We start from the raw sequence: 17,963 nt of genomic DNA on the forward strand, positions 1-17,963 counted from the left end.
CTTCTGGTCTTGTTTCCGAGTCGAGCTTGGAGGGAGTCTGAGCAGGACAAGAGATTGCAAGTGGCAGGAAGAGGTCAAGCTGCTGCTTCGAAAGCGATCACTTTTGACAGATGTTTCAGGAGCCCTGACATTGCCTTGAAATATTTATGTGGTTTGAGTCCATGAGCGCATCTTGCCTGCCAGCAACAGCCATCACCTCATCCCATGGGATGCTTGATTGGCACCGAGAAGTGGCCACAGGAAGCTTAGTGTTGCAGAGACTGGGGGAATGGAGAGAGAGAGAGCGCTTTCATTTTACAAAGATATCATCAGCTCCTCCTGAGAGCTGTCAAATTGCCTGCTGCAACCAATCCAACCGGTAGCTTATTGTTCCTGGGAAGCCAGACATGGCCATTATGGTTTTTAAGAGTACTCTTGTGCTCCACGTCCAGTTTTTGGCCTTCCCATTTGGACATCAGGTTGGGCCACAGTGAGCATGAATGAGCATTGTTCTGATCCCACATGGGTCACCTCGCTCTTGTTTTCCCATAACATGCCAAGAAGAAATGGGGCTGGTCAAGATGAAGAGGGAAGGGGATGTCATTCTTCCTTGGAGGACCCTGGGTTTTAGCTTCCACAAATGGGATCACTCCGCAGATCAGAGGAGAGAGATGGGTCCACCCTGACGATCCTCTTCTCACAGAGGATCCAGTCACAGATTTAGCTCTGGCTGAGCATGCTGGTTCCAAGACTGGTGAGAATTGCGGCTTCGGTGGCAATGTGATTGCTGGATTATGCGGCACACAGTATTTCAAATCACACCAAAGATCGCTTTGTGTAAAGATATTACAATATTGGCAATTTGTAAATCAATGTATTTTTTGTATTGTTATATTTAATGGTAATTTATTATGTACTATTGTATTTCAATGTATTTTATCATGTTGTAAGCCGCCCCGAGGTTTCGGCAAGGGGCGGCATAGAAATGCTATAATAATAATAATAATAATAATAATAATAATAATAATAATAATTTTATTTCCAATTTAATTTCTAATGCAGAAAAATGGACAAGCCAGATGTTGACTGATCTCAGCAGCCATGTTCCCCGACCATGGGCCATGCTATCTGGGGCTGATGGGGATTAGAGTCCATCTGGAAGACCACATGTTTCCAGCTCTGAGCTAGCATAAGAGAAGGGATACATCTGTGCAAATGAGTAATAATTGCTGAGAGGAGGCAGAGGAAAATATGAAAGCAAAGGGATCTCTTTGAAGCACAGAAAGAGCCATGTGGATGCATGAATCCTGGTATCACCTTTCTCTCCCATTGCTTAGCGCCATCCAGTCTCACCTTTCTTCTACATCCTGCACTTAGTGATAGAGAAGATTATGCATAATTGACTTCACACAGGGCCTGCTCTTTGTTCCCTTATGCGTACCTGAACAATGGCATTCTCGATCATCAGGTTGTTCTCACAGTGCTGCTGCCTCTAACATTCTGTTCAGCTTCGCTCATCCCGGCTTCCTTTTGTGAAATCATGCTTATTATCTTTAATTAAATCATAACTCTCCTGGTAACTTTTGACACTCTCTGAGAGCATGGCCAATATCTGTCTCCTCTTGCTTCTGTGGCTCTCATGGGTTCTGGATCTTGCCCAAATTGAGATGGGATTATGAGGATGCTAAAGGCAGGGATTCTAGATTTAGCCATCTCTAGAGCAGATCCTCAGGATTCAATGGGGCGTAACTTAAGTCTCATTGATTTCAAGGGTTCGAATCAAAGCATGACTAAGAAGCAATCTTATGAACCCTCTGTTTCCTTGCCTCAGTTTTTGATGGCAAGGTGGATGTCCGAAGGGAAATGTCATTGTATCTTTCATCTGTTCGTGGATGGGATGGAAAAAATCCTTACCATTGCTCGCAATGGGGGAGAGAGATATAGTAGTGCATTCCTTTGAGTGTATTCCACCCCCATATCTGGGGACTGGTAGGTGGGTGGCTCATGAGTTTTAGGATCTCTTAGACCCTTGGACACTCCTGCCCTACCAATGATACCTCCCCAAAAACACATTGAGTTTTGCCCCTTCCATAGGGTGGACTGTTGATTTGCAGATCCTGCAACAATTCTGCGATGGCTGAGCGGAGCTAAAACTGAGGTTCTATTGTTTAAAGAGCACCCACCAAGGGAATGGTGCCCTCTATAGCCACAAGGAGGTTTTTCCCCAGCACTCCTAGGCCTGCCAGGATGCTGTCTAGGGACTACAGGATAGCTTTCTAAACCTGCGTGTAAGCCATGGCCTACAAAACGGTAGCCAACTTGGGGCTTGCCACCTGTTTGGACTACCTCCCCCATCAGCGCCCAGCCAGTATGGGCACAGTGGGATCCAACTCATTATGTGAAGCCCTGTAATTGCTAGCATTTTATACAGACTCCCTTTCTTCTCATCTGCATTCTTTTACTGCATTGGGAGCCGGGCTTCATACAAACGTCTTTACAAAAAAATATTATATTGTTTTAATTGTCTTTTTAGGCTGCTTGGGGAGGTATTTGTCCTGGAAGTTGGCATATAAATACTCTAAATAGGCAAAGAAAGGAAAAAGCAAACCCACAAATGCAATATTTTTAGGCTTTCGGTTGTCCACTGTCAATTGTCTGCCTATTTATATAACCCCCTCTAGGCTTGTAAAGTGGAAAAATGAGAAGAAATAAATAGACAAATAGCCACGGATTGGATGTGTCTGTGTGTGTGCGTGCTGAAAATTTAGTGTGATACTTAACCAAAAGCAACGTCTCTTTCTCTGCAAAGACTTGACTTCATCTTATAGTCGCTGCACGCTAAGGACAACCGAGATGTGATTCACCATGTTTTCAGTGGGACTTAGGTGAGTAAAAGTCCCACTGTCCATGCCTTCTGGTCCATCCGACTCCCGTCTTTCCCCTCCTCTGCCTACATCTTAGAATCATAAAGCTGTAGCACTGGAAGAGGCCAAGAAGGCCATCTTCTTTCCCACCCTCATTTTCTTCTGCTTCTTCATGGTCCCCGCTTCCTTATCATTGCAGAAAACGCCCTTCCAGCGTGTGCCAGAATGTTCCGCAGCACCCATGTGCATGAGCGCACCAAGAGATACCTCAGCCTCTGTAAGAGGTAAGGCCCTGTGTGCCTTGCTTGCTCGGTGCTGGGCTGATTTACAGCTGCAAAGGCAGTCTCTTCAGCAGAAAAGAGAAGGACGTCAATCCCCGGAAAGTAAGCTGTAAGTGAAAATTGAAACTGTCAGGCCGCGTTTGTTGCTCACTCTGTCTCTTGCTCCGCCCCCTCCCCTCCGGCCTTAATTTTAATTAAAAGGGGGCAGCTTTTTGTCTGTGGATGTATATGTTGAATAAATCACTAGTGATCTTGAAAAGCTCTCCTCCCTTTTATACTGTAACTGCGTTTTCACACACTGCAGGGGTCGGTCCGTCAGTCGGTAGTCGGTTGGTATTTCTTCTTTCCCATGGATTTGGCTTTTCACTCACTCCTTCTTTCAAGCCAGAAATCTGTCACCCAATCAGCCAAGTTCTGTGTGGTACCAAGGCAATGGGCTAGGAAAGTTCAGCACTAGGATGGCCGTTAGAGCTGATGAAATATGGGAGTGTGGAGCAATGTTCCTTCACCTGCTTGGCAGGAGCATTTCCCAGAAGGCCACCTGGATTTTAATGGAGTTGGAAGGGATCTTGGATATGACACACTTCCTGTTCTATGCAGAATCTACAAGGCAAGCTGCACTTGCAGTGTCCCTAAGAGGAGGCCATCCAACTTCTGTGTAGACATTCTCCCACCTAGGTGTTGTCTCCTCCTAGGATAAGGGATTCCCAAAGCTACTTCCATCAAATCATGGGAACTGTAGACCACACAGTTCAATACCCTGTTTGATGCCTGAAAACTACAACTGTCCCATCTTTAACAGATGGATGGACCATTGATTCAATCCCCAGCCTGCTCTATCATCAATATCCTTCTCCCATTGTTCAATTAATGTCTATCCTCCTGTGACTGAAGCCCATGAGATCTTGTGCTGCCATTTGGGACAGCAGAGAGCAAAACCACCCCATCTTCTGTTTAACATAGAAACATAGAGTGAGTCAGAAGGGGTCTCCCGGGCCATCTAGTCTGACCCCCAGCTCCAGCTGGCTCTGCTCATGACTCACCTACCATGTGCATGTCCATCCTATCCCTGAACAACCTCACCAACTGGACTTCAACCACCTCCCAACATCAACTGGGGCACCTGAAGAGCATTAGCACATCTAGCGGTGGGTGAACTTAGCCGGACTGAATTCATTATTTCTTCACAAAGTAACGCATCCACCCATGTGAGCTGAGCTGAGAGTTCTCCTTTAATGCAAGAGCTCATGGACTCATGAAGGTATATGAATTCATGTCCACACGCAATAGCCAAGTGCATCTTGGGAAGTAGTATATGGAATCACCTAGTATGGCATGGCTTCATGCAGAATGTGATGCTGTGCCGTTCATTGGTTGTCTTTGTGTGGAATGTGAAATTTACTCAGTGATTTTAATACAGAGAGGAGAAAAGAAAGAAGGTCTGTAGGGTCCTCCTCCTCCTCTCCTCGTTGAGCAGGAACTGCAGAGCTGATGGCGATGGAGGGAGATGTGGTAGACAAACCAGCCAGATCGGCACAACCTCAGGGCTGCCATGGTTCGAATGAACCCCAGAATCCCAGAAGAGTTGGAAGGGGCCTATAAATCCAGCAAGGTCAGTCCCCTGTGCAGTGCAGGGCTCCAGCTGAAGCATCTGAGTTTAAGACTATGCATTTGCTGAAACTCACAATCCGTTCCACACTGAGTAGCAATTGCGTAACACAGTGATTCAGGCTGGCTACAAAAGTGAGCATTATGAATGGATGAGTCTCAGCAAAGGAGTGGAATAATTATGAAATTAAGCAGCATCATTAATCACACATCATCTCTCCTCTAGGCTAAACATACCAAGTTCTTTCAGTCTTTCCACACAGAAGCAGGACTTCTTCTCAATATGCTGCACATTTCCATTTTGGAGTTCTGAATGATTTCGTCCTGTTTCTGAAGGAGAATTCATGCATAAGAATCCTTGATTGCTTCATTTTTTCATGCTTTACTGACTCCATTCCAAGCATACTGCCTCTGCTCACCACACATTTCAGCTCCTTCCATTCATTCTTGTCCTTCGCTCAGTCCTACATTGCTGAAGCACATTTGCAAAATATAACTCAGCGGAAAGCCAAACACAGAAGAGGCAACTCTGACGTAGCTGGTACACTTTTATATTGAGATTCATTCTGTTTGGTGCATAATGGATTCCCAGAACTAGGCATGTGATAAGTTAAAAAAAGGATGCAAAACTGTTTGTCTGTTGCCTCGCTGCCCAAGCATGGCTGTGTACTGCTGTTATCACCATAGAGCTAGGAAAAACAGTGCTGTATATTTGTATCCCTCCTTTCCAGTCTTAAACTCAGTCCTTCCTGGATTGTGGCAACTTCTTTATACAAAATGGACTCATAAACATCTGTAACCATATATGTGTGTGTGTGTGTGTGTGTGTGTGTGTATATATTTATATATATGCACACATACACACACACATATACATACATACATACATATAATTGTGTGTGTGTGTGTGTGTGTGTGTGTGTGTGTGTATAGAGAGAGAGAGAGAGAGGCATGGTTCTTCTTATAGACACAAACTCTACGCAATGTGAGTTATCCGATGGATTTGGGAATGCACCTTCCACCTCCGTATGCATTTTTGGGTGCCCTTTCCTTTTGTCTCTGCATTTGTTCCTGCATAATTTGAGGAGCAAATTCAACTGAAAATTGGGAGAGGGGTAAATTGTTTGGTGTTTCAATTTGCATTTTGCTTTGAAGGTGAGCTGGTATCCTAATCAGGAACCTTGGAATCCACTTTTTCCCCATGCCTGTCTCTGCATTTCAATTGCTGTCATAGTTTCACCTCATTCCCTTTCCCTGTTCTTCCTGGAACTGCTCCTCCGTCACCCAGATGCCCACAAGCTCTGGAATTTTCCTTTTCTGCAACATCAGGCTGCTTGCCCTAATTGAAACCTAGTCCACATCGTCCGATACTTTGCTGCTATAGCTAAAACAATATACATGTTATAGAAAGCATTGCGTATTCTTCCTGCAATTCACCATCTAGCCATTTCCTCCCTTCCCTCATCTTCCGCTCTTTCCTGAGCCCATTTTATTATTTGATCATTTATTTATTTTACAAGTTTGTTATTCCACTCTATACCCAATCAAATCCCCATGTGCTAATCAATAGAAATGCTGAAAGAATAACCACGTTGCAAAATGACAAGCTTTATGATCGAGTCAGAGAAGGCTTGTTGAAATAAAAGCATCTTTTGCAGATGCTGGGAATAAAACAGCATTGGTGCCTACATCCAACAGGCAGGGAGTTCCATGGAGAAGCAAGCCAGTGGTCTATTCTAAGGGGAGTCCCAAAAAAATGGCAGGTCAATGCCAAGCCACCAGGAGTGCCCATCTAATGATCTCAGTGATGGAGAAGTCTGGAAGGGAGAAGGCACTCTCTCATACAGATGGCATCTGAGAATCTTAGCTCCTTGGCATACGATCCATTCATACGTGTTCTTTTGAAATCACCATAAACTTGGATGGTACCCAACCAAGTAATAATGGAGGAGGAGGAAGAGATGGAGACACAGAAGGAAGGAGACGGAGATGGAGATCCATCATTACCACTTCCTCAGACTCTCCAGGTTTTGAGGCCATGTGCCACATAATCCAGGGATAATACTGCCAGTCTGTAAGTTTTCTCTAACTACCATCCTCACCGGTGTTGGAACCAGAGCTGAATCTGTGGACTGTAGGCATATGAAATGCCAAAGGGGAGACAGAGGGGAGGTGGAGAAGGAAAAATCACCATTTCAGATTAATATCTTCTTTTTTATTCCCCTTCTACATAGTTTAATTTCCCACAAAGTGACTTTTTCCCACTGCAAGCATGTTTCCTCAATAATAATATTGCCAATTGTCAGAACGCCTTTTAAGACTCCTTTGTATCCAAGACTTGGCAACTTCTCCTCTTGGTACCAGTTCCTTTCATAAGGAAAATAAATAAATGATTTTTATTTTGTTTTTAAGTGAACTCTGGTTTACACTAACACCCAATATGTCCATGCAGGCATATTTGCTTTCATAGCTAATGCATTGTAGGTTTTGTAATCCTAATACTTAAAAAACTGGGTGGCTTTTGATGCAGACAATATACATTATCATGAGGATAAGTATATTATCAGAGGATGGAAAGCTCTTTTCCCTAAGTTTAAAGAACTGACAACTAGATTAGCAAATATACAGCAGATTCAGTGAGAAAATATGCAGATACACATGAATAACAGTACATTTGCCAGAGGGGGAGTGGGGAATCTCACAATGCCAACTTCATCCCCAAACCCAGTTTAAGGAGCATTTAGAAGCAACACTATTAAAATAACTACATGATTTTAGAAAGGAAATCTCTGTGTGTTTTTTAACCAGAAATAGCACGAAAAACCAGGGTTAGCATGTTTAGACCGCTGCTGAGGACCTCCATACTGGAAGCAGTTGTTGTTGTTATTGTTATTATACCCTACTCTACCCTACATTATTTATATTTTTTATTTATTTATTAAAAGCTTTTGTATGCTCTCCTATTATACAAGATATATGGTTGTACTGTATTGTAATTATTACTATTATTATTATTTCCACTTCTCTAGAGTCCCACAGTTGAAGCTCTAAGGACCAGAGATGTTTCTTCATGAGCAGACCCTGTTGTCCATCTGCCTTTCTTTCTGGACCAGGTTATGGAGGTGGTAAGAAAACTGGCTCACTGCCCATCAAGACAGCAAGGGGGTGCAAAGGAGAGAAGGTGGCCCAAGAGCAGCTCCTTGTAGGAGTGGGAGAACCAGGGATGCTTAAAACGTTTAAATAGTAAGCTGCTTGGGGCACAGACCTGCAGTGTTGTACCCTGTAAAGTGCTAGGCACACTGAAAGCTGTATAAGAACAACTCTTCACCACAACTGGTCGGGATTCAGATGTCTTGCAAAACACAGCTGCATCATTAGTCCGCCGACCTCTTTGATGTTTCAGCTCTACCTGTGTGCTTGGATGCGTAGGATAGCCTTCATCTCCATCTTCATCTGGTTCCCTGGAAGCAAATCCAACATTTGACCAAAACAGTTGGGGTTAACAGATTGACTATGCCAGCATCCACGCTCCAAATCCCAGACTAGGTCCTGCCAATTTTCTATGCAAATGATCAATCTAGGGCAATTAGAGAAAAGGGCATGTGGTACCTAATTAAGCTCCAAGAATGATGATCTTCATTGAGGTTGGATGTGAATGACATAAATGTAGATAAATTCTATGAAATTAGATGGAAGGTCTTTGGTTCAAGAAGATGTAGTTGGCAGAGAATCCATTCCTCATTTAGAACCCTCAGACCAAAAAAGTTTGAAAATGGGAAGAGTAAAATATTGTATATAAAATATCACAAAACCTGTTTTATGATATTCTATATTCTTGGTGTTTACAGTTGCTGTTTTGCTCCCTCCCTCCCTCCCTCCCTCCCTTCCAATTGATTGGTCATTAAGTTTAATCCAGAATAGTTTAACTGAAGAGAAGCCCCTTCCCAGACTTGCAATAGAAATCAAACCGTCTTTCCAGAGTTACACAGAGAGGCTTTTCCTGCAACAGGAGGCATGCAAACAAATTCTGTACAGGATGGCTTGCAATGGGCAAACAATTCAATTTTGAATTGGAGATGGATCTAGAGATCTATGAGAATGCCATTTCTGTTTGGAAATCATATAAACATCTCCCATTCTCAACCCCAAACCAAGCAAGAACATGATTCTCTGGAAAGGTTCACCATTTCATGAACTCAGATTCACTTTTAAGAGTGCATAAATTCCCCCCCCCAGTCCAAAATCAACCAGGTGGGTTCTAGTCTGAGCTATAAAGATGGTACCCATATAATGAATCCCATCTCCCTGCTGCCCAGATCAGTTCAGCACCACAGACAGCTCCTGAAATAGTTCAGACTGCGACCTGGAATGGATCCACTGGTCCACCGACCTGGGAGTTAGAAACATAGAAACATAGAAAACAGAGCAAGTCAGAAGGGGCCTCCCGGGCCATCTAGTCTGACCTCCGGCACCAGCCGGCTCCACTCACGACATGCCCACCATGTGGAGTTACTCTTCTCCACTCATTCTTACCATTCTGGTTTGCTGAACCTGCCCTTGTCATGAAGTCCATCACAACTACATGGCTTCTGTGGATCTGGTCCATACAAAGTTCTCCCAGAGCTGCCAGAAAATAAAGGGAGGAGGCAGAGAAGGAAGACCTGATTCCACCCCTTTGCAAAATGCTCCTCGTTCAATTTCCAGACTGTAAGCATTTTACGATGGTTTGGCCTCCTCTAGGTTAGGATGGCTGGATCCACACATCAGGGTTAGCCATTGACGACTAATGACTAGAAATGAATGAGGCAATAAGGGCAGCCCAACTCTGTAAAAGAGAAAGCTGAAAAAGACACCTTTTCAAAAATATTGCGAGTCTTCTGCAGCCTCAGAGCACAGTGCCACTCAGCAGCCATTTGCATTTCTTTCCATTAAGTCTCCACACAGGGTCTTATTAAAGGTTTATTTTTACCTCGGCACAGAGAGGTTACCAGCAGACTTGCTCTTGTCTTGACGGCTTTGGCATTTTGCTGGGCCGGCTCACGTGTGCAGGACTTCGTATTTGGCCAAAAATAAAACCTCCAGGAGGAGAGCAGGTCTGGTAAGTCACAGTGCCAGCCAATTCTCTACACAGGGAGCTTGTGAAAGAGTGCAGCTCAGCCATTGCTCCTCATCTCCTGAAATGATTGATGCTGTTCCTAAACATGGATGTCTCTTTGCCCTCCACTCTGTGAGGAGGAGGAGAGATGGGTTCCTTCATACTGGGGATTTCTTTCTTGCTTACTGGGGATTTCATTAGGCTGCCTCAGCATGGCATTATCATTGTCATGTCTGACAAAACTCACATACCACACTATGAGTTTCCTGAAGTAAGTTGTGTGCATCCCTTGGAGGTATTGGAAACTATAATGAGTGATTTGGTTACTTACCAAATCACAATTTTAAGGTGGAAATCCTGTACCAACTTCCCCCGGAGAAGGCTGCATATACTCAGTGGGGCCAGATGGTGTGTTTGAGTTCTGCCTGCTGCTTTAAAATAAACAAGTAAGTATTATTTGATTGCACATTTGTTGCTGTCAGTGTTTGTGATAACATTTTGTCTCCACCTCCCCCATCTTTGGTGAACCATCAGTGGAAAACAGTCTTGGATGGAGAACAAAGATGCTGAAGGGGTCTCATTGGCGGAAACTTCCTGGCAGTCAGATTGTTCAGCAGGGAAGCTGGCTACCTTGGGCAATCGTAGAGTAGTCGGGTTGGAAGGGGCCAAGAAGGCCATCGAATCCAACCTCCTGCTGGTACAGGATGGTAGGTGCACCATCCCGCTTAGATAACCATCTCGCTGCTTCTTGAATGTCTCTAGCATGGAAGAGATGATGGACTCTTCTTCTTTGGAGGGAGTTAAGTGGAGGCTGGACAGAAATGCATTGCAGATTCTACCACCACTGCGGGGATGGACTGAAGGAGCTGCAATTCTAAAATGGATGGCTACTTTAAAGAGGTATGGAAAGTGCTGCTACACCACACAGTTAGAAGAAAGGTTGTTGTCATTGCTGCTGCTGTTACGTGCTGCCCAATCGCCTTTGATTGTTGGCAACCCTATAAATGAACGTTCTCCAAGATGTCATCGCCTTCTCAGCTCTTGTACACTCAAGGCTGTGCCTTCCTTTGGGAAACCAAGCCATCTCATAGTTGCATGTCATCTTCCAGCTTCAACTTTCTCTCGCATGATTTCTCTCCAGGGAGTCTGGCCTTCTCATGATGTGCCCCAAGAAGGGCAGATTAAGTTTCACCGGTTTTGCTTCCAGGGCAAGGTCTGAGTTGATTTGAGCCAGGAGCCACTTGTGGATCTTTCTGTTGGTCCAGCATATGAGTAAAGCTTTTCCCCAGTGCCATTTCCTCAGAATGCCAAAACTGTAACCCAGCCCCCACACCGCTCCCCCTTTCCCTGCCAAGGAAGTCTCTCTAAACTAAGAAGAAGCCAACTTTTCCATTGCTGCCCTTCTGAACCTTCCAAGGTTCATAGCCCATAAATAAAGCTTTTTGTAACTGAGAGTCTCAGCACGAGCCACAGTCACCAGGGCACAAAGCAGTGTCTAATTTTTCAGCTTCCTGTACTGGGATTCAATTGTTTTCCACGGCCTTTTGTGCTCTTAGTTTATGAAAAATCAATAGTTTAATATAGAAAAAGAATCCCTCGGCTATCTATTTAGAGCTGTATTGCCTCCAGCAATAGCGTTGTGGTTGTTTCAGTCAGTGCATTTAGAGATACTGAGACAGACAGGCCAGCCTGAGGATGTGAGGAGGAAAGAGGGTGTGAAAGACCTTGCTTCACGTCTCAGGCCGGCCACTGTTTGACAGGCCAACAGAGGGAGTCCTAGGCGCTCCTCCAGGGCCACCACCGCCACCAGGTCCTCACCTGGCCTCAATCAGACCTGAGCCAGCATGGCCACTTTCTAGGACAGCCGCGATCTGAGATCAGTCTTCAGACGAGCAATGGAACCCCCAGTACATTAGGATATCCAATGTCAGTCTCCTTGTAATAACCAGAAGCGGGACCCAGCGTTAAGAGTCAAGCAGCCTTGTGCAGAAGCTCAGTTTTCCTGAGCCTTTTATCCTCCACTGAAAGTGCCTTTTGATTTTCCGCAACTGTTGCAAGATTCCTACAAATGCGGCCACACTATTGGGTGTGTGAGGTATTTACAATTTAATGAAGCAGCTGAGTAATGTATGAGAATGTCGCTTTGCCTTGCAAATTGCTTTAAAATACCCCATTTATTTATTTATTTAAAACATTTTTATGCCGCCCCCATCGCAATGAAGCCTTGGGGCAGCTCACAACAGAAACAAAATACATAAATAATAACAATATAACAATTTAAAAGATTGCAATGTCGAACAAGAACACCAATAGGACTTTGTTTTCTGGGGACAAGTTCCTAATTCATGAACTCGCCTTTGTGTTCACAAAGCGTGCAGAAAGCTCCAGCTTCCTCCGAGGATTATCCTTTCCATGGCCTGTGCTTTAGTTCCAGAGAGAGATTTGGAGAATTTTGGAAATTTGTACAAATCGCGGGTCTTTTTGCAGAACTCTGCAAAGTGCTCATTTTGCTCAACTTTCCCATTAGTGCAAAATGCACGGAGAGCACAAATGCATCCTAGAACCAGAACAGACAAGAAGCAAGCTCATTTTGGAGTGCCATGCTGAGTCTGAGCAACCCTAACTGAATATAGAAAAATAGAAACAGAGCGAGTCAGAAGGGGCCTCCCGGTCCACAGTTGGGATGAAGCTACTCGGGAACCAGAGGCCATAGACGCTGCAGTATGAAGAGCAGGAAGAGCCACTCAGAGCCATCTTCTGTGAAGTGTCTTTCTGCTCCATGTGCCGTGGTGCTAATAGCAAGCATGCATGGTGGCAAAGCCGCCCCTTGGGTTGCCTCCAAGATCCACTCTAGGAAGTTCCTTCAGTCCAGTTGTAGCAATTCATCCTCCTGTGAAACCCATCTATCTGAACTCCTTTTGCAACCATGGAAAATGTTTGGGGAACACATCAGTGAAGTTGATCCAGCGTAAATATAGACCCAAGCTCCAGTATTTATTCCTTTAAAACCCCAGACTTAGTTGCTCACCAAGCAGAGAAAGTTAACCTCTAATCTGGTCCTTTCTGATGCTCAAAGCAATAGTGGCTAAAACATAGGCCCATTTCCAAGTTCCAGCTTTAAAGGAGGTACCGTCTGCTCAGATCTCTCCCCCTCAAAGGAGAGTTGGCAGATCTGGAAATGTTATCGACGGAGACATTTGTATTCCACAAGTAAAGAAATAGAATTCTGTGCCCAGGGCTAAGATTAGCTGCTTACTTTAAAAAACCAGACGAGAAAGAGAGAGTGTAGGGTGATTTTTCACTGTGAACTTCAGCAGATGTACAGGAACTAGCTAACTTTTGTTTCATGGAGGGCTGCCCATGTTTACCGTGGCATCCCGAGAAGCAGAAATTGATCAGGTGAAGCTTTTCCTGGCACAGATGCTGTGAAAGGGCACTTCATAGCCTCTGTTGGATGGCGTTATGTATTTAGTGGCTAAAAATATTTTATGCTGGCCTTCATTTTACGGTACATGCTTGGTTTACAAAAGTGTTTTAATCCTAAAATGGCAGATAATCAAAACAAATAAAACAAACAAATAAATGATCTGCCCCAGCAACTAAAAGCAAAGGGAGTCTGTTTTTAAAAAGTAAACCAGCCCTAGTTCTCACTTCCTAGGCTAATAAGAACCCAGTGTTGCTTCTTATTAGTGGTTAGAGGGCTAGAAGGGGACTCAGGAGATCCGGGTTCTAGTCCCCACTCAGCTTTGAAGCTCCCTGGGTGAGTCAGTCACTCTCTCTCAGCCTGACCCACCTCGCAGGGTTGTTGTGAAGATAAGATGATGAAGAAGCGGCCCATGTAAGCCAATCTGCTTCCTTGCAAGCAGAAAATATTGGGATATTAATAGAATGCAATGATGATAATAAGCAGGATTCTCGGTGGTGTGATGCTCTGAAACATGAACAGAGAGCATTTGTCCATTCTTGGCTTCATTTCTGTTGCTTTCCTAGTATACTAAAAAATGATATTTAAATACTGGGTATTCAACTGCTGCAGCTTCTGGTGGCCTCTTTTGCCATTCTTTGGATATCCTGAACACTATTTTACCCTGCCAATAAGGTATCAGTAGTTCCCAACATGACTTTGGATGTGTTAGGATGTTATATTTTTCATGTGGGTTTCTTTTTAATGGTTCCTAGTTTAGTTTCTTTAATCCTTTGGGTGAGACAGCATGGACGGGTATAACCCTTTTGGCACAACCCCAAAAGACGACCTACTGAAAAGGCGGAAGAGTCAGACTTGGTGTGATAGAAATTCCTGCTTCCAAAATGCTGGCATGGCCCAAGAGTTGAGTCCGGAACGACACCGAAATGGCTGGGTGGTCACCGTCATTTTCAATCAGTGTGACGTCTACATGGAAACCACAGGTGGGAAGCAAGCTTGTCGCTGGACGGAGGTGGGCAGGGGCACAGAGGACATTTTCTTGGGGCTGGAAACAATCTTTGGCAAATAAATTGTCCACCTCTTCGGAGAGCTGAGTGCCTATGCGCTAAGCTTGGCCTTCTCTTCCTATCAGCTAAGATGACCCACCTGAGATTAGACACATAAAGAAGCAGGTGGCAGAATCCCTGACCCTCTGAACTTCTCCTTTCCATCCTCATGGACGAGTCCCTCTTCACCGGATGTGATTTTAAATAATCATGAAGGCACAGACGGTCCACTGATGTGGGTATCCAGGCAACACAAACACACAAACACGAGTCGATATTTGTTGCCACGTAAATGCAAGCAGAAGTTGAGGCTGTTATGTATTTTTAATTTACATTTTTATTGATGTTTTCTTTTTTAATGAAAAACAGTGCAAGCAGAGATAAAATGCCCACCTGCGCAGGGAAAATCCACTAGCTAATGCCATAAAGAGGCTGTATTTCAAGCCCAAATAAAGAACACCAGAAAGTCAAGAAATCATTTTTGGTGCTGTGGGATTTTGAACACAGTTAGATCCCGTTAGCCCATTCCTAATTCCTTTACAGGGAAGGTGTGCCTGTATTTTGAAATCCGTGATACCTTGGCTTTTCACCCCAATCTTGGAGGACTCTCCATGTACACACTAGAAGAGCATCGGTGAGGGTGTTCAAGGAGGCACGGTAGGCGTGTCATGAGTGGAGCCAGCTGGAGGCAGGGGTCAGACTAGATGGCCCAGAAGGCCCCATCTGACTCACCCTGTCTCTATGTTTCTATGTCATGGACTTAAAGGACAAGAGCGACAGAATGGCATGCAGTGAGTACTGCACATGTGAATGTATCCCTGTAAAAACCCCCATCTTTGCGACCTGCCGTCCTTCCATTTTAATTTCCAGCTTTAGTTCAGGCGTCTGGCGTGATGCACTTTTCGGACCGCATCCTTTCTCCCCTCTTGTAGGTTCACCGATGAGATGACGCATCCACCTTCCATATTGGTCCTGGCAGCCTCTCGCAGCTGCATCCGATGCAAGCAGAACCCGTTTCTCCGCCATCCCGACTCGAGCGCAGCTTGTGCAAACGGGCCGCCGAAGCTCCGCGGGTTTGTCATCTTGCTGTGTTGAAAGTGATACTAGTCAGGAGGTGGGGTTGTGTTTTTTTTTTTATAAGAAATCAGTACAGCGGTGGGGAAATGTTGCTCAAACTGCCTATTCGTAAGTTTTTAACTCTGGCACGACAATGCCTCGGTCGCTTCTTTTTGTTCTAAGTGCCCAATTAAGCTGACTGTTTACACGGGGCTGCCAAAGTCCCAGCTCTCCAATGGCAAAAGCAAAATGTTGGTAATGAGGCTTCAAGCTGAAAGGAAGGGGGAAGGCAACGTGCTCAGAGAAGCAGCAGAAACCGGTCCCAGCACTGGGAGATCGGCAGAAGCAACGTTATCCGGAAAGCCTGTTTTGGGACTCCGAGATGGAGAGGGCGGCAGCTTGCCCCAGGCCATGTTTCTTCCAAAAAGCAAACTTGTGTGTCTAGCCTATGAGGCACCTGCTTTAGGGCTCAAGCGTGTTTGAATTCCCACAAATCTCATCCACAGATTCGGCAATGGACCGGCTTTCCCCCATGACACGGATTCCGCCATCAGATGGCTTGGACCATTTCTAGGCTCCATTTGCACAATTGGAGCTGCTTTAAACTTCTTAATGTTTCTTTGATGTTGTGACATTTTATTGGATTTATTGCCTTGCTTTTATCGTTGCAATCCGAGAGCCAGTGCAGTGAGGCGGTGAAGAGTGTGGGACTGAGACCTGGGAAATCTGGATTCTGGTGCCCACTCAGCCATGAGGTTCAGGTGGATGTTGGGCCAGTCAGAGGTTTGCAGCCTGACCTACCTCACAGGGTTGTTGTTGTGAGGGTAAAATTGCGAGGTGGAGGAAAATTATGTAAGCTGCCTTGAGTTCCTTGAAAAGAAAAAAATACATATAATAAACATACGAAATAATAAGTAAACCACCCAGGGTACTTTGCCTATAGGGCAGTAATAGACACATATAATAATATAATATACTATAATAATACTATACTATACTAAACTAATACTATACTGAACTATAATAATACTATAATACTATACTATACTATAATAATACTATAATACTATACTATACTAATACTATACTACAGTATTATAGTATACTATAATACTATACTATTATACTATACTATGCTATAATAATACTATACTAATAATGTTTTCATAAAATAATTGGAAGGCAACACTTGGTCTACTCCGGAACCAAACGTAGCCCTAACAGAAATTCAGCATCCCCCATGCAGGAAAGGTTCATGCGAGACGCACCATATTCTCATCTGTAAGTGGGGGGGAAAAAACCACACATACACACAAACAAGAGACTTGGTAGAGGCCACCTCTCCCCATTATGCCATTTCTCCATGTTGCCAGGATCAGAGGGAGTTCTTTAATCACAGGGCTGGGTGAGGTTGATTAGGTTTGATTGCATGTTCCACAGGTATTATTGATCCGCCGGGATGATTGATACCACTTGTCCTTGTCAATGCTTCAACTTTGCGGTAATTGCATGAATTATCTGCCAGGGACTCACACCCCTTGTCCTCAAATAAATTAACAGTATTTTTTAACCCAAAGGAGGGGGAAACACCACACAAGCATGCAGGTAGAAATACACCACTGCTTGACAAAGCTTGAATTATTTCCAAGCGGTTCTACCCATCCTTCTTTGAAATACCCATAAATCATGGAATTCACACAGATGAAGACCTTTAAATGTACACGAGCGGGCCATTTCTCTCCTTGGCAAGCTTTCTTCTGAGGCCCAGACTTGCAAAAGCCACAGTTATTCCCCTGGATCCTGCACCGAAGTGGAGCCTCCAGCAAAACCTTCATTTTTTGGTGGACCTTGCAAACAAGAGACCCAGCCCAGGTCCATGTGTGATGCTGCCCCTGAACTCTGACTTTAGCTCCTCAACCTCGTCCTCAGCAGCTGCTATTGGGTGGCCTCCTGGCCTGTCAAAAGGGCTTCCTTTAGCCATCACTGCTAATAGCAACTGATGAAACGCCTTTACAAAAATTGAAATGTAGTGCATTAGCTTTTTTCCACAGACTTACCCCTTTCCGACTTCCTGTGCTTATGCATGGACCACAATGCAGGAATATGGCAATACTCTCAGTTCACCATACATGGTGATGCAATTCCCAAATAAAAATGAAAGTGTACAAGGAATGTGTCCAACAAGGAGAACATATTTGTTCGTGTTTGGGATTGTTCTGGCCAAAAGCTGGAGGGCAAATTGGATCAAACAATCAAATACATCACAGCCATGGAAATACTGGTAAAATGTGCCTGTTTGAAAAAGGGCATATAAAAAGGACTATATTTACAGAAGTGCATATAAAATAACTGTGTCGGGAAAAGTATACACAAAAATGCATACACTCTGATAAATCTGCACGAAAATGCCTTTGGATTTGTAGATGTGTTCTTAAAACATTCAAATTTCATCATAAACTGATGAAGAAACAGGACAGGGGGAAAACTACTGTGGAAAATGAGGAAGTAAACAGGATTGGACAGAGTACCTCTTTTCATTTCTCATAGGCCTGAATTAGAAACAGAGAAACGGAGAGAGTCAAAAGGGGTCTCCCGGGCCATCTAGTCTGA

The 17,963-nt window shown here is 44.3% G+C and overlaps 1 long non-coding RNA gene across 9 annotated transcripts in view; it reads left to right on the forward strand.

Moving 5' to 3' along the window:
* LOC123028296 overlaps positions 1-17,963 on the forward strand; it is a 41,635-nt gene that overhangs the window by 13,553 nt on the left and 10,119 nt on the right. For 5 of the 9 annotated variants that reach the window (XR_006415648.1, XR_006415645.1, XR_006415649.1 and 2 more), the window contains exons 2-5: positions 2,789-2,864; positions 3,043-3,233; positions 7,762-14,234; positions 15,230-15,370. This is a non-coding gene — a long non-coding RNA (uncharacterized LOC123028296). Of the gene's footprint in view, positions 1-2,788; positions 2,865-3,042; positions 4,737-7,761; positions 14,235-15,229; positions 15,371-17,963 lie in introns of all 9 variants that reach the window. The other 4 variants (XR_006415650.1, XR_006415652.1, XR_006415647.1 and 1 more) reach the window with 4 other exon arrangements.

The sequence above is a fragment of the Varanus komodoensis genome, unplaced genomic scaffold (genome assembly GCF_004798865.1).
Source record: "Varanus komodoensis strain SLA01 unplaced genomic scaffold, ASM479886v1 scaffold36, whole genome shotgun sequence".
Lineage (NCBI taxonomy): Eukaryota > Metazoa > Chordata > Lepidosauria > Squamata > Varanidae > Varanus > Varanus komodoensis.